The following is a 17,398-nucleotide window of genomic DNA, read 5'->3' on the forward strand; positions in this document are numbered from 1 at the left end:
TTAGACTTTCAAAACCACTCCGAAGGGGGTGTGAGATTTTACTATATAGACTTTCAAAACCACTCCGAAGGGGGTGCGAGATTTTACTATTTAGACTTTCAAAACCACTCCGAAGGGGGTGCGAGATTTTCAACCCTAAGCTACTTGATGATTTCATGACGTGACTAAGTGTGCTATATAATATATGGCCTCAGCTTATGCCTGAGTGTGCTATGGCCTCAGCCTATACCTGAGTGTGATATGGCCTCAGCTTATGCCTGAGAGTGCTATGGCCTCAGCTTATACCTGAGTGTGCTATGGCCTCAGCTTATGTCTGAGTGTGCTATTTTCAAAACCACTCCGAAGGGGGTGCGAGGTTTTACCACTTCATTTCATTTACGATTTATGTTTACTTCCACATCATTATTATTATGCCCGAAGGGGCCATCATCATCATTATTAAGCTGGAGGCGGCATGCCCGAAGGGGCCATCATCATTATCATTAAGCCGGAAGCGGCATGCTCGAAGGGGTCATCATCATCATTATTATGCCGGAAGCGGCATGCCCGAAGGGGCCATCCTCATTATCATTATGCCGGAAGCGGCATGCCCGAAGGGGCCATCATAATCATTATTATGCCGGAAGCGGCATGCCCGAAGGGGCCATCATCATTATTATTATTATGCCGGAAGCGGCCGTCCGAAGGAACTATTGTGATACTAAATTTATATTGTGTATTATAGAATTTGTGTATGCTATATTTATATTGTGCATGCTAGAATTTGGGTAAAGGCCACAGGACTTGGTTCAGAATGCTGTTTCCGGTTACATATAGTTTGATTTCTAAACATGTTTACTGCTGCACCTTCCTTGTGCTATGATTCAGCAATGCTTTACATATCCAGTACATATTTCGTACTGACCCCCTTTCTTCGGGGGCTGCGTTTCATGCCGCGCAGGGGCATACAAATGAGTAAAGGATATTGCTAGAAGATGTTTCAGCTGAATTGGTGAGCTCCATTTCCTTCCGGAGTGTTGCCGAGTCAGAGTACTTACGTTATGGTATTTCTTCTATATTAGAGACTTTGCAGGCAGTGTCCTGTGGTACGTTTGTCGAGATGTCGACAGAGTGATGTCAGCTGAACGATTTGTGTACGTTAAAAGAGCATGTATTTTAGATGATTTCAATTGGGTTAAAGTACTTATTTGATTGAAAGTTTTCATAATCGTTATAAAGATAATGATCTCTATTTGGAAAATGTTTCATGTTTTTAAAATTTTTTGGAATGACAGGTTTTGATAGAGCGAATGTCTAAGGGTTCGCTCGACTCTGATGAGAGTCGGGTGCCCGTCATGCCCTATCAGGACTGGGGCGTGACAAAGTGGTATCAGAGCAGGTCGTCCTAGTGGTTGTCTGCAAAGTCGTGTCTAGTAGAGTCTTGTTTATCGGTGTGTTGTGCACCACATCTATAAACAGGATGCTACGAGACATTAATAGGGTGTCATTCTTTCTTTCATATCTAAGATCGTGCGATAGAGGCCCAGTCGTAGGAAATGAAGTCCCTGGTACTAAACTTTGATTTCAGCTAAAGGACGACATCGACAGAAGGAAGCGACCGATGACATTAGCAGTTACAATGTACAGTGGTAAGTAACGTTGCGGAAGAGGCATGTTGGATAAGGTAAGAATATTGAAATATGATTGAAATGTAAAGTTGGGGAATGAAAGTGAAGGTGAACACTGGGGATTGAAAAGGCTAAATTAGTAATTGTTAAGGCGAAAGACGTGTTTCGAGAATGTCTCGGAATCTGTAAGACTTCGACTTGCTCCAGATCATGTAATGAAGGTCATGCGGAGAGGTGGATGCGATTATATCGGCACTAAAGCAGCAAAATTCATTAGAGTTTCGAGGTTAAGCGTGCTAGGGCGAGAGACAAAATGAAAAATGTGGTACAGATATCACAAGGTAAACTGATACTGGTTCCACTACTGGTTAAGGCTGGAAAGTCCTAATACAACGATATTCGGGAACAGAACGAAAGTGAGTACGTGGAGGGTAAGGAACTTCGAAGTGTCAGAAATGTCAAAGGAAAGGATTATGGGTGTATAAAGCCACTAAGAGAGAGACGACGGGCAAAGCATGAAACTATTTGAGTAGAAATTCGAAGGATAGGTCTGTAAAAGGATTAGAGTGTGGTAGTATGGGACAAAAAGAAGGATAGACCCAAAAAGGTTAAGGGTGAAAATAGGAAGAACATATGGGAGTACGAAGGATACGTTAACAAGTTGGCGATAGGAAACCGATTACTCGCCAAGGGAAGGACAAGGATAATGAGTTGGCGCAGTTGATTAGAAAATCCATGACATGGAATGAGGATTCATGTGAAGACCGAGGAGTCGATTATAAAGAAAACAGGGTGAATGATAAGGAATGGACATGAAAAAAGGACAACTATAAGAGAGACCCTCCCGAGGTATTATAACACCCCCATGAGGCCAGCTGAACATTCGAGGACGAATGTTCTAAAGGGGGGGGGGGAGGATGTCATATCCCGTATTTTTGTACATTCGGATATTTCAAGATAATTACGATAAGTTAAGGGCAAGGCTATATTTTGATCTTGTTTAACACACAAGTTGTTTGTGAAAATTATTGATGCGGAAATATTAAGAAAGGCTAGGGGCAAAAAGGGAAATTCACAAGATGGCTCATGGAAATATTAAGGAAAAATTTGGGGTTGAAAGTGAATTATGGAAAAAAACTTGAAATTCTTGAAATAAATGGGCCAAGTGGCCATGTAATAGGGAGTGGGCCTTGGCCCACAGGGATGCCTTATATAATTAGATAAAAGATGACTAAGTCATCATATTTATCATCTTCATCAATTAAGAAGCTTGTAGAAGAAACTTGAAAAAAAAAAAAAAAAGAGCATTCGGCCAAGGTGAGCAAAAATTTCGGTCCAAAAATCTTGATCAAAAAAATTATTTCTTCTAGCAATCCCACCAATTGGAAGGTCCTCTTTAACGTGGAGTATTTGTTGGGGCAAGTAAACCATTCGTTCTTACAAGGAGCAACCTTAGCCACGTAAAGAAGACAAGTGAAAAAGGTAAGGTTTAATCTTCTTTTTATATGTTATGGATTGTTGTGTATGTTGTAGTATGTAGAAATGAATGAAATTTATGAAATATGGTGTGTTGGTGCTTGGCCGTGTATATGTGGTGTTGTGGTCGTGTGGTTATTGTGTGGTGTAGAAGAGAATGAATAAATTCTATTTAGTATTTGGGTTGTTGTTGTAATGGAATCTATGATGAAATTGGAAGTTTAATAATTCTAGTTGAAGTTGTAAGTGTTGGAGAGTTGTTTTAGAAGCTAATGTGATCTTAAAACCACTTCTTGTACTCATGGAAAATAATGTTGCTAGTAAGTGAATTGTTGGTGTAGTTCATGAATTTGAAAGAAGGAAAAGTGTTGTTATTGTTCTTGTTGAAATTGGAAGGTTTCGGGTGGAGTAGAGTATTGGTTAGATTATCTTGAATATTATGCGGATTGTTTGAAGTATTCTTGAATATTGTTTGAATGGTTTCCGATCAGTATTTGAATGTGCGAGCATTGGTGTTAGCTTGATTGTATGTAGTTGAAGTGAATGTAAATGGAATGCCGTCGAATTATGAAAATAGGAGTTGCTAATGTTAGAATGTGTTTTGAATTGATTGTTAATATTGTTAGAATGACTGTTGGTATTGTTGTTGATGATTTGGCTGAGTTGAATTCTCGGTGTTGTTGAATTTACAAGGGAAATGCTGCCCAAATTTCTGTAAACAAGTGCTAGCTTAGGATTGAATTCCTGAGTACTTTTAGCTAACGTTTAGTATTTAATGACGTTATTGTAGATCTTGCGAAAGCCGAGACTTAAGTTGGATTAGCGTAGGAAGTGGGCACGGTATGTAAGGCTTACCCTTTCTTTCTTTTTGCATGTCCTAGAACTAAGTAAGTCATGATACTTATCTTGGGGTAACTATATTCTTGATTCCGAGCTTGTTAATGATTCTTAATCACTTCTTGATATAAGTATACTTAGTATAGTCGAGTTTATTGTACGATTGAATAACAAGCAAAGCATAAAGAGTTCGTTTTTTTTTTTTAAAGAGTTCTGTACGTAGTAATGTCCCTAACTTTCGTAGATGGTTTCGGATTGTTTTGGAAATGTTCGTAAAGGTCTATATAATGAATAACGCTCCTAACTTTCATATGCTAACTCGGATTGTTTTGGAAACGTTCATGGAGGTTTCTATAATGAGTAATGTTCATAACTTTCTTATACTAACTCGGATTGACTTGAAACGTTTTTATGGTTTACTAATGATTATGAGAAAATTAGTTTTGTACTAAAGGAAACATGAAGTTAGACTTTCAAAACAACTCCGAAGGGGGTGCGAGATTTTACTATTTAGACTTTCAAAACCACTCCGAAGGGGGTGCGAGGTTTTCAAGCCTAAGCTACTTGATGATTTCATGACGTGACTAAGTGTGCTATATAATATATGGCCTCAGCTTATGCCTGAGTGTGCTATGGGCTCAGCCTATACCTGAGTGTGCTATGGCCTCAGCTTATGACTGAGAGTGCTATGGCCTCAGCTTATACCTGAGTGTGCTATGGCCTCAGCTTATGTCTGAGTGTGCTATTTTAAAAACCACTACGAAGGGGGTGCGAGGTTTTACCACTTCATTTCATTTACGATTTATGTTTACTTCCACATCATTATTATTATGCCCGAAGGGGCCATCATCATCGTTATTAAGTCGGAAGCGGCATGCCCGAAGGGGCCATCATTATCATTATTAAGCCGGAAGCGGCATGCCCGAAGGGTCCATCATCATCATTATTATGCCGGAAGAGGCATGCCCGAAGGGGCCATCATCATCATTATTATGCCAGAAGCGGCATGCCCGAAGGGGCCATCATCATCATTATTATGCCGGAAGCGGCATGCCCGAAGGGGCCATCATCATTATTATTATGCCGGAAGCGGCCGTCCGAAGGGACTATTGTGATACTAAATTTATATTGTGTATTCTAGAATTTGCGTATGCTGTATTTATATTGTGCATGCTAGAATTTGGGTAAAGGCCACAGGACTTGGTTCAGAATGCTGTTTCCGGTTACTTACAGTTTCATTTATAAACTTGTTTACTGCTGCACCTTCTTTGTGCTATGATTCAGTAATGCTTTACATATCCAGTACATATTTCGTACCGACCCCCTTTCTTCGGGGGCTACGTTTCATGCCGCGCAGGGGCATACAGATCAGTAAAGGATATTGCTAGAAGATGTTCCAGCTGAATTGGTGAGCTCCATTTCCTTCCGGAGTTTGCCGAGTTAGAGTACTTACGTTATGGTATTTCGTCTATATTAGAGACTTTGCAGGCAGTGTCCTGTGGTACGTTTGTCGAGATGTCGACAGAGTGATGTCAGCTGAACGATTTGTGTACGTTAAAAGAGCATGTATTTTAGATGATTTCAATTGGGTTAAAGTACTTATTTGATTGATAGTTTTCATAATCCTTATAAAGATAATGATCTCTATTTGGAAAATGTTTCATGTTTTTAAAAGTTTTTGGAATGACAGGTTTTGATAGAGCGAATGTCTAAGGGTTCGCTCGACCCTGATGAGAGTCGAGTGTCCGTCATGCCCTATCAGGACTGGGGCGTGACAGGAACTTCACCCTTCAAGCTTGTATTCGGAAAAGCCTGTCACTTGCCTGTTGATCTTGAGCACAAGGCTATGTGAGCGTTGAAGAAACTGAATATAGACTGGGAGGAAGCAACCAAGCTCAGGTTGTTTCAACTAAATGAGATGGATGAATTTCGGTACCAGGCATATGAGAGTGCAGCACTTTATAAAGAAAGGATGAAGCAATACCATGACAAGAAAATCCTGAAGCGAGAGTTCTACAAGGGTGACCCTGTGTTGCTGTTTAACTCTCGGTTGAAGTTGCTGCCTGGTAAGCTTAAATCAAGGTGGTCTGGTCCGTTTTAGGTGGTAGGTGTTTCACTCCCTGGAGCAATTGAGTTAAAGTCCGGAGATGGAACTCGGACATTTAAAGTGAATGGGCAGAGGTTGAAGCACTATCACAGAATGATTTCGGAGGATAGGATTGTTGATCGCTTCTGGTTGAAACACCTCAGAACGAACAATGATCTGGTGTACCAAGAAAGGAGTGAATGGTCACCACCGTCGGGCCGCGACGTTAAATCAAGCGCTTCTTGGGAGGCAACCCAAGTGTAATGTTTATTTTTATTTTTGTTTTTTACATATAGGGTAATGGTTGTTTTGGTGCAGGAATATATTACAGAAAATATTGCTGAAAAGCAGGTAAGTTCAGTTTTAAGAAACTGTCTCGTAACATTGCAAAATATGCCTGCAGTTTACGGATCGTATTTCACAATACGGCTCGTAAACCAGGGCATATTTAACAATGTCACAAAACAGTAAGCACTGCAATGTCACATGGCAGTTTACGACCATGGAGGACGGACCGTATTTCACAATACAATCCGTAAACGCGATCGTAAACTATAATGAGACATTGCAGTGCACTGCCCACATCAACATCGCTAAATACGGGTCGTAAATCACTTTACGGACTGTATTTAGAACCAAAAAAAAAAAAAAGAGGAGGCACGATTTAAAAAATAGGAGCAGCGTTTTAAATAAGGGCAGAGAACCGTTCACCCACTTCGTTCCCTCCATTAAATCCAACAACATTAAATCATTCCCTCCTTAACTCCCCCTCATCCCCACGATCTCCCACCATAAACCCATCATCTTCTATCTTTCTAAACCCCATAAATACACAACTTACACCCAAAAACGAACCCACTATTCCCAAAAATTCGTATCCCCTCTGCCCTAGGTTTAAATTTGTCTATGATTCAAGTTGTGTTCTCTCAAAATCTGTGCTTATAGCGATCTGTTGGTTCATCATTGAAAGGTATGATTGACACTCCCCATTCTTCTTTTACATCTGTGAGTTTGAACTTGATGGTAAGTAGTTATTAGGCTAGGTTTGTGAAATTAAGTACTAGCCTACCTTGGTTAATGATCTTGTGAGGGGATAGATGTGTTAAAATTCTTTCAATTCTTGTGGGTAATTGTTAATAAAACCCAAATGGGTTGGAGGGCATTCCATACTTTAAAATTCAATATATGAAGTTTTGGTCTGCCCACCAATAACCTGACTCTTGCGGGAATTATGAAAAATTGGTAGAAAAGTAGACGAAGTCTGAGTAACCTAGTCCCCAAAACAATGTGAAACCAAGATGTGAAATGAAATCCTGAAATCAGAACTTGTCTCTGTCTGTGATGCGAAACACGATCATGCTTTACGGACTGTATTTCAGTTTACGGTCCGTATTTAAGCATGTCGATGGGACAGTATAGTCTTCCAAAGAACTGAGCAGTTTACGATCGTACTTTACGGACCGTATTTCAGTTACGGTCCGTATTTAAGCATGTCATGAAGGGACAGAATGTTCTCCAAGAAACTGCTCAGTTTACGGTCGTACTTTACGGACCGTAAATCAGTTTACGGTCTGTCTTTTGAGTTTACGACCACTAACAGAACATAGATTCTGTGCACAGTCAAGTTGTCTTATCTTTGGTTGGATGTTCCATGGTAACTAATATGCCGTGTCTTTTGCAGGAATGGGTCATAAAAGGAATGCAAAGAAAGCGGGGGCCCAAAGCACAGGCAAAAGAAAGAAAGCGCGCTCGGATTCGAGGTTGATAGATGAACCTTCCAATTCGGAAGGGGAACAATCAGGATCCGAGTACACCGAGGTTATACCACCACCAAAGGTCAGGGGGGCCCCCACGCAAGACAAAGCGGAAACGCCATCACAGCTCTCACCTATGACCCCGTCCAAGTCTGCGTCGGAAGCCTCCCAGTCTGAAGAGGGGGATTCTGACGCGGAAGCATCAAGCAGGGAGGCAGCCACCCAAACGGATCTGGAGAGTGACTCAGCAGGGCTTAGTGATGGTAATAATCCAGATGATGGTACGCCGCCTAAGGGTCGTAAATTGGCCGTAAGGACCAAACGGCTGGAGGAAGAAAAGCTGCGGTTCTCGGTAAAAGGGTCAAAGAAATTGTATGACCAATGGATGGCCGGGACAGAAATTGGGGGACAGCCGCCGCGGAAAATATTTGAAGAACGACGACTGATTTTCGATGGTATCTCAGCTCATCCACAGCTGGATGATACTATCAAAGGGTACAAGTTAGATGTGTTCACTCATGAGCCGGGAGAGTATGCTCCGCACATTGTGCGGGAGTTTTATGCATCTTATGGGGCTGTCTTGATGTCGATGAAGAAGCCGAGTCGTGCTTGGCATGAGATTCCCATGCTGGAGAATGTGACAGTCCGGAACTCACTGGTTGATATTTCCTCCAAAGCCATCAGTAGAGTCCTGTTTGGTGATGATTTTGTGGCTCCTACTGATCTGAGCCTGTTCCTAGACAAACGAGATAGGAAGGACAAGAATTCCGTCAGGGAATGGATTGCCGCAATTATCACATCTGAGCCACATGAGCAAAAATGGACTAATGATGGAAAAATCAAGATCACTAAAAGCTGTTTGTCCACAGAGGCTAAATTTTGGTGGACATTGCTTCGGTACAGGATCACTCCAACCCAGGCAGATAATACCCTTTCCACCAGTCAGACAGTCACTATTGCCTCCTTGATGTCAAGGTGCCCGATGGATATTGTGGAGCTAATAGCTGAGGAGCTGCATGTGCGGGCACACAAGCCCAACCAGAACATGGTATTTCCGTGTCTTATCACAGAATTGTGTTGACGGGCAGGGATATTTCAGCTTCCAGATTGGGACGGTACCATCATAGCTGCTCATGTGGGGGATTGGAGGAAAAATAAGGTGAAAAGCAAAAAGGACCGAGAGGCAGATCAGTCCGGTGATGACGACGACACTCAGCTAGAGTTGAGTCCGAGCCGTGCTTATGGGACTGATCCAGTAGGGTCCGAGATTGGTGCGGCTACTACTGGGACTGAGGCTCCCACGATAAGTGTTCCAGATACTATCGATTCACAGGATGCTGCAGCCACACTGGGTGTTTCTGAGGCAAGACCTCCACCACCACCTCCGGCCACACAGGGCCCTCCTTTGGGGTCTGCCACTGCCACTGCGACAGCTGAGCCTACTGATCCAGAGCTGGAGTTGCTGCGCTTCAGCCATGCTAACTACAGCCATATTGTAGTCAAAGCAGTGAGGACTGAACGGCAGGTAGAAAAATATTGCAACAATTTAAGCCGAAAGTGGTGAGAATAGTGCAGAAGTTGGTTTCTGAGGCGACCACAGAAATCTGTGCGGAGTTTGAGGAAAAGCACGAAGTGTATCAGGCTAGACTAGACAGCTTCAAGGCGAAATTGTTGACTCGAGAGCAGACCACACCCGGTGGGGAGTCTAGTTCATTGAGGAGTGAGTTGGAGATGCTGAAAAAGGAGCTTGAAGCACTCAAGGTACAAGGGATGGTAGCCGCACCAGTGCCAGCACCACGTGCCATTTTGCCTACTACGTTTAAGGTACTGGATCTGCTGGATTCTTAGAAGGAGGTGGAGGATACCGAACCTTTTGGTCGCGATACGGGAAAGAGGGTCTGTGAGCCATCTGAGGACCCAGAGGAGTTGGACAGGAGATTGAAGAAGACAGAAAAGAAGGAAATGGAGAAGGCAATCCTTCAGTCGTTAATTGAGCCGCAGCGCCAACCGGGAGAGTCCACGAATTAGCCGTCGGATGCAGCGTGCCAGTCATGAGCTTTGCACAGCACCAAAGGCACCAAGGTACCACTTCTTTTTCCCTCGTTCTTATAAGTGAAGCACTGGGGGTGGGCCTATCTGAAAGTAGTGTAGTGTGAATATGTGTTTAGGAACCCCCTCGGCTTTTCTTTGCCAGAGTTTTTTTCCTGAGGGGGGTTTATTTTGTTGAAACTGGCATATTTAGGGTGTTGCTTAGGTTGAGTAGAATAATTTTGAATTATTTGGTGTGTTACTTTGTAACTGATGGCATGTATTGTGGTTTGTTGAAAATTTTGGACCCCTCAGAATTTTGAAAAATGCATACTTAGAACAGTTATTGTTTGACATGATTGATTCTTTGTATGACATTGTGATTATTGGGGTATTGTCTGTGATGAATGACTACTTAGGAGGTCACAAGTGTAAAATGATTGGCCTTATGTCGATGTGTGTGTGAGTTGTTAGTTTTATTCTGTTTAAGCATGTTTAATCTAGAACTTGTAATGGCTTCCCAGCCAGGGATGGATATTGCTCGGGTACAGGCGTATGCACAGGGGGTAGAGGATCGACACAGAGGGCGTCAGTCCGACAGAGATCATGATAGGGGCCAGCACAAGAGAGCTAGATCGGCTGGTTATTCTGGTGAGTTTCGAGGCGGGCAGCCTCAGCAGTATAATAGATATCCTTCTCAGCCAGCCCGGAGTGCACCCCCACTATTCACAGATAGAAGGATTGATAGCACAGGGTATTCAGGAGCCGGTCAGAGCTCCAGGGGCTCAGGTTCACAGATAAGTAGGGGTTCGCGCCAGTCGAGGCCACCTTTTCCTCGGTGTTCTCGTTGTGGTAGGCCCCATTTTGGGAAATGTCGTTTTGCTACAGGTGCTTGCTTTACTTGCGGCCGTCAGGGCCATATCATGAGGGAGTGTCCACTCGGGGGTAGTCCAGGTGGTGCAGCTCAGCCAACTGGGTCGGTTGCTGGTTCATCTTCCTCTGTAGCTATGCGCCTTATGGGGCAGGGTTTCCAGGTACTAGCCGGCCGTGGTAGAGGTCGTGGCGGAGCTTCTAGTTCTAGCGGTCCTTCGAACCGCATATATGCTTTGGCTAGTAGACAGGATCAGGAGGCGTCACCAAATGTGGTTATAGGTATACTATCGATTTTCTCCCGAGATGTATATGCATTGATAGACCCAGGCTCTACTTTATCGTATATTTCGCCCCTTGTTGCTAGTAGAATTGGGATAAAACCTGAACCGATAAAACCGTTCAAGGTAGCTACACCGGTAAGAGATTCTGTTATAGTAAGGAAAGTATATAGAGATTGTTCGGTAATTATATGTAGCCGTTGCACCAAAGCAGATCTGATAGAGTGGGATATGACTAAATTCGATGTTACTATGGGTATGGATTGGCTAGCTTCTTGTTATGCCAACGTTGATTATCGGGGAAAGGTAGTTCATTTCGAATTTCCAGGAGAGCCAATTATAGAGTGGATGGGAAATACAGCATCGCCGAGGGGTAAGTTTATTTCATACCTCAAGGCCAGGAAGATAGTTAGAAAGGGGCATATATATCATCTGGTTCGGGTGCATGACCTGAAGGCAGAAGCGCCGACTCTTCAGTCAGTGCCGGTAGTTAGCGAATTTCCAGAAGTATTCCCAGATGAACTTCTAGGTCTTCCTCCTGAGCGTGAGATAGAGTTCACTATAGACGTATTGCCAGACACTCAGCCCATATCTATTCCTCCCTATAGGATGGCTCCGGCAGAATTGAAAGAGTTGAAGGAGCAATTGAGAGATCTACTAGAAAAGGGTTTCATCAGGCCCAGTACATCACCTTGGGGAGCACCGGTATTGTTTGTAAGAAAGAAGGATGGGTCGCTGCGAATGTGTATTGATTATAGGCAGCTGAACAAGGTGACGATAAAGAATAGATATCCCCTCCCCAGAATTGATGGTTTGTTTGACCAGTTGCAGGGTGCTAAGTACTTCTCAAAGATAGACTTACGGTCCGGCTACCACCAGGTGCGAGTAAGGGAGGCAGATATTCCGAAGACTGCATTCAGGACTCGATACGAGCATTATGAGTTTAGAGTGATGTCCTTTGGGCTGACCAATGCTCCAGCAGTATTTATGGATTTGATGAACCGAGTGTTCAAGCCATTCCTTGACCTGTTCGTGATTGTATTTATTGATGATATTCTGGTCTATTCATGATCAGAAGAGGAGCATGCAGATCATTTGAGGACGGTACTTAGGGTGCTCCAGCACCAGAAATTGTATGCTAAGTTCTCCAAATGTGAATTCTGGTTAACTGCAGTAGCATTCTTGGGGCATATTGTCAGAGCTGATGGCATTCGGGTAGACTCACAGAAGATTGAGGCGGTGAAGACTTGGCCGAAACCTACGACGCCTACCGAGGTACGTAGTTTTATGGGGCTAGCAGGGTATTACAGGAGGTTCATGGAGAAGTTTGCCTCAATTTCAGCGCCTTTGACAAGGCTGACGTAGAAGGAAGCTAAGTTTCAGTGGACCGACGCTTGTGAGCGAAGCTTTCAGTTATTGAGGGAGAAGTTGACTACGGCTCCGGTCCTAACACTTCCTGAGGGGCCAGATGGCTATGTTATCTATTGTGATGCGTCAGGCGTCGGGTTAGGTTATGTGTTGATGCAGCATGGCAGAGTTATAGCCTATGCCTCCCGACAGCTCAGAAAGCACGAAAGAAATTATCCCACTCACTATTTGGAGTTAGCAGTGGTGATTCATGCCTTGAAGATATGGAGACATTATTTATGTGGTGTGCATGTTGATATTTATACAGATCATAAGAGTCTCCAATACATCTTTAAGCAGAAGGAGGTGAATTTGCGGCAGAGGCGGTGGCTAGAGTTGCTGAAAGACTATGATGTTGACATTCTATACCACCCAGGGAAAACAAATGTTGTAGCAGATGCACTCAGCCATAAATCTATGGGTAGTTTGGCAGATGTACAATCGTAACAGAAAGAGATAGTCCGTGAGATTTGCCAGTTAGCTAATCTTGGAGTCCGTTTGGCTGATTCTGATAATGGCAGGGTTTCTGTCCGAGGAGTTGCTGAGTCCTCTATCATAGAAGAGATAAAGAGACACCAATATGAGGACCCTATTCTTGTACATCATAGAGATGCAGCTCTTCAAAAGGAAGAGACCCCATTCGAGATTGCACCTGACGGAGTGCTACGATACAAAGGTAGATTATGTGTACCTGAGGTTGCAAGGTTACAATAACAGGTAATGGGAGAGGCACCCGTTATTCTGTTCATCCAGGGTCAATGAAGATGTATCATAACCTCCGATGCTTGTATTGGTGGGATGGCATGAAAAAGGATATAGCAGAGTTTGTTGCTCAGTGTCCGAATTGTCAATAGGTTAAGATCGAGCACCAGAAGCCTGGGGGATTATTACAGGAGATGGAGATTCCAACCTGGAAATGGGAGGTAATAAATATGGACTTCATCGCAGGTTTACCTCGCACTCCGCGAAAATATGACTCTATCTGGGTCATTGTTGATCGGTTGACAAAATCAGCCCACTTTCTTCCTGTCAGGACTACATATTCAGCTGAGGACTATGCCAGTGTCACGACCCAGCCCCGTGGGCCGCGACTGTTGCCCTATTTGGACACCCAATCAGACTTACGTACCAGATCGACATATCAAAGATTTATTCAAACTTAACATACGTTATTTTAAACAGATACTGAAAACAAATATCATCTTAAGCGGTCGCCCGTACAGAAACATCATATCAAATCCGGGAAGTTGGCGGAATACACATCGCCCAGATATGCAAACATATATAAACATATGGGCCGTTGTGGCCATAATAGCAAACGGGACCGCTTAAGGCATAAATCACAAACATAAACGATCAAACATGACCCATGACCCACATATATGACTACAGGCCTCTACAAACCATGACAGAAACATATGACGGGACAGGGCCCCGTCGTACCCAAATAGTCATATATACAGAATATGTATAACAGAAGATATGTACCAAAAATATGAGCTCCGGATCAAAATGATTAATCCAAGTGGCAGAATATGTATCCTATACTGGAGGATCACCAAAACAAACGTCCGTACCTGCGGGCATGAAACGCAGCCCCCGAAGAAATGGGGGTCAGTACGAAATATGTACTGAGTATGCAAAGCATGAAATACAGAAATCCGAATCATAATCGAAGTGAGGAGTGTAGAAAATGGATATAGAATTAGTATATCAAAACCTTTGCTGAAAATATATATATAATACAAATAAAATCATGCATAGGGCTCAGGAACGTGGTCGCCACTCCGACGCTGGCGCCACAACACATCATACTCCAGAAGGTTTCATATCTCCGTACAATCCCCGAACATATTGTATCATCATAACATATCACAACACCAGAACATATCATATGCCATATCACATCATAACGCCGTATATAAGCGGTACCCGGCCTTATGGCGAGGTTTCAGGAACCGTAACACATCATATTGCCGAACATAACATAGTGCGCACGATCACAGAACCGGCTCGGGATCCGGCGAATGACATCATAGTAGTAGGCACGAGCGGAGTAGTGGGGAAACCATATGCATATAAATAAATAAATTCCAAGACTCTACGAATAAATACACATATATACTGATATCAGAAGGCTCAAAGTAAGTACCGAGTCCGTCAGACTTAATATACAAATGTTGCGAGCTTTTAAATTACAAAACTTTCGAAAAACACTTCATAGGTCACTTTCTGGAAATTAAGTGTCATTCATATTAAGGAGCTTTCAAATAACATTATAGAGCACTTCAAACGGAGCCTTAGAATCATATGCACATATCCAAAATATACATATCCAAACTTTGTCCATATCAAATATTTTTTGAACAACATCCGGAACGTAACGACTAACACCTTAAGCATCACAAGTATATGTCAAACCATATGGGATAGTTTATGGAAATCAAAGACATAGGCTATCCTAGTGGCTCTAGGAGTAGAAGTTTTTCTTTAAGAGCATACTTGTACGTTATTTGTTCGTTCCAAAAAGGTCATGCCAAAAGAAAGAAAGGTAGGCTCTACATACCTCAATCGCCCGCTAATCAATTCCCGAATCAAGTCTCGGGCTCTCCAATATCTACAATAATATTATCAATTACCAAATATTAGCTACAAGTACTTAAAAATCCAATTCTAATTAACACTTGTCTACAGAAATTTCGGCAGCATCTCCCCTTTAAATTCAACATCCCCGAGATTTTTTAACTTGGCCAAATTCATCAACAACCATACCAACAATACCAACAACCATACCAATAACATCAATAATCAATTCAACTATGAATTTTCAAGCCGATATCGACACTTACATATTCACTACTAATTCAAGATCATTCAAGTGCAATTCAAAAGCATTTCATACAATTCTACAAAATATTCAACAATCCCGCCAAAACCATATTTCACCCGAAACCGCCAATCTTCGACACAAACATTCACAACACATTTTTATCTTCCAATTTCATCAACAACAACAACAATTCACACCTTAACAATTCCATTCCCATAATTACATAAATCTATAATAAAATCACATAATTTCCTACAACAACCTAACAACAAATTTTCATGCCAAGTTAAACTATTATTCTTCCATTTACATCACAAGGCCACAACAACATAATTTAACATACTAAATAAATTTCATTCTTCCCCCCTTCACCATACCCACACACGGCCACACACCCACACACCCACAACACACAAATTTCATACTTTACATTCATTTCCATATACTACAACATATATATTTAATTCTTCCAAGACAAAAAGAGTAGAATCTTTACCTTTTTCAAGAATTTCCACTTGCCAACAAAAGTACTTTCTTGCCTAAAAAATTATACCACGTTGAAGAGGGTCTTGAACTTAGTAAGAATACTAGAAAATTTGGATTTTTGGATCAAAGGTTGATGGGCAAAAATTTTTCTTTCTTTCTTTCCTTATGGTCGAACCCTCACTTTCTCTCTCTCTCTCTCTCTCTCTCTTTCTTTTGTTTCTTGAACTTTCTTGAACACTAAATAAATTATGGCCCCTTCCTTTATTTATTTGGTATTAATTTGTCATGGGCTTGGGCCCTTTCTTTTCTCTCATGGCCGGCCAACACACCCTCTTGGGCCTCTTATTCTAACTTTTTTTTAGCCCAATTAGATATAGGTCTTATTTTGTAATTTCCGAAACTAATTTCTAAAATTTTCCATCTTGCCCTTGACCTTCCTCCATATTTCCACATCAACATTTTTCATAAACAACACACATATTAAATAAAAAAAATCAAATTATGGCCTTATTTCTTACAAGTCAAAATTATTTCGAATTTTTTTGAATATGCAAAAATACGGGATATAACATCCTCCCCCCCTTTAGAACATTCGTCCTCGAATGTTAAATTAGCCTTATAGGTCTTATAGGCATTTTGGGGGAGGTTATTTATATGGATAGCACATATAAATCATTCATTAATCAATATAACCAGTTACAGAATTTAGACTACCTGTAGACATGGGAAACAAGTGAGGGTACTTCTCCTTCATCTCGTCCTCCGCTTCCCAGGTCATTTCCTCTCTATTGTTGTTTCGCCACAAGACCTTAACAGAAGGCACATCTTTGGTGCGCAGTCTCCTCACCTGACGATCCAAGATAGCTACAGGCTGTTCTTCATAAGACAATTCCTCCATTACCTGAATATCTTCTACGGGGAATACTCTGGAAGGATCACCAATACATTTACGGAGCATTGACACATGAAATACCGGATGTACTGCCTCCAGATCGGATGGTAAGTCTAGCTCGTAGGAGACCTCGCCTATCTTCCGAATGATCTGGTAAGGCCCAATATATCGCGGACTGAGCTTTCCTTTTCTGCCGAATCTCATTACACCTTTCATGGGCGACACTTTCAGGAATACCCAGTCACCAATCTGGAACTCTAAATATCGACGTCGTTTATCGGTATATGATTTCTGTCGACTCTGGGTTGCTAACAACCGTTCCCGAATAAGTTTCACCTTATCGACTGCTTGCTGGATCATATCCGGCCCGATCAATTTAGTTTCACCCACATCGAACCAACCAATCGGAGATCTGCACTTTCTACCATATAAGGCTTCATACGGTGCCATCTGGATGCTGGAATGATAACTATTATTATAAGCAAATTCAATAAGCGGCAAATGATCATCCTAACTACCTCTGAAATCAATAACATAGGCCCGTAGTATATCTTCCAGCGTCTGAATAGTACGCTCGGCCTGTCCGTCGGACTGAGGATGGAATGATGTGCTAAGACTCACCTGAGTCCCCAATCCCTCCTGAAATGACCTCCAGAAATTTGCTGTAAACTGTTCACCTCTGTCGGATATAATAGATGTATGAACTCCGTGAAGTCTTACTATCTTTTTAATATACAACTGGGCATAATCCTCAGCCGAATAAGTAGTCCTGACCGGAAGAAAATGGGCTGATTTCGTCAGTCTATCAACAATAACCCAAATAGAATCATACCTGCGTGGAGGG

This window comes from Lycium barbarum, chromosome 2 (genome assembly GCF_019175385.1).
Source record: "Lycium barbarum isolate Lr01 chromosome 2, ASM1917538v2, whole genome shotgun sequence".
Taxonomy (NCBI): domain Eukaryota; kingdom Viridiplantae; phylum Streptophyta; class Magnoliopsida; order Solanales; family Solanaceae; genus Lycium; species Lycium barbarum.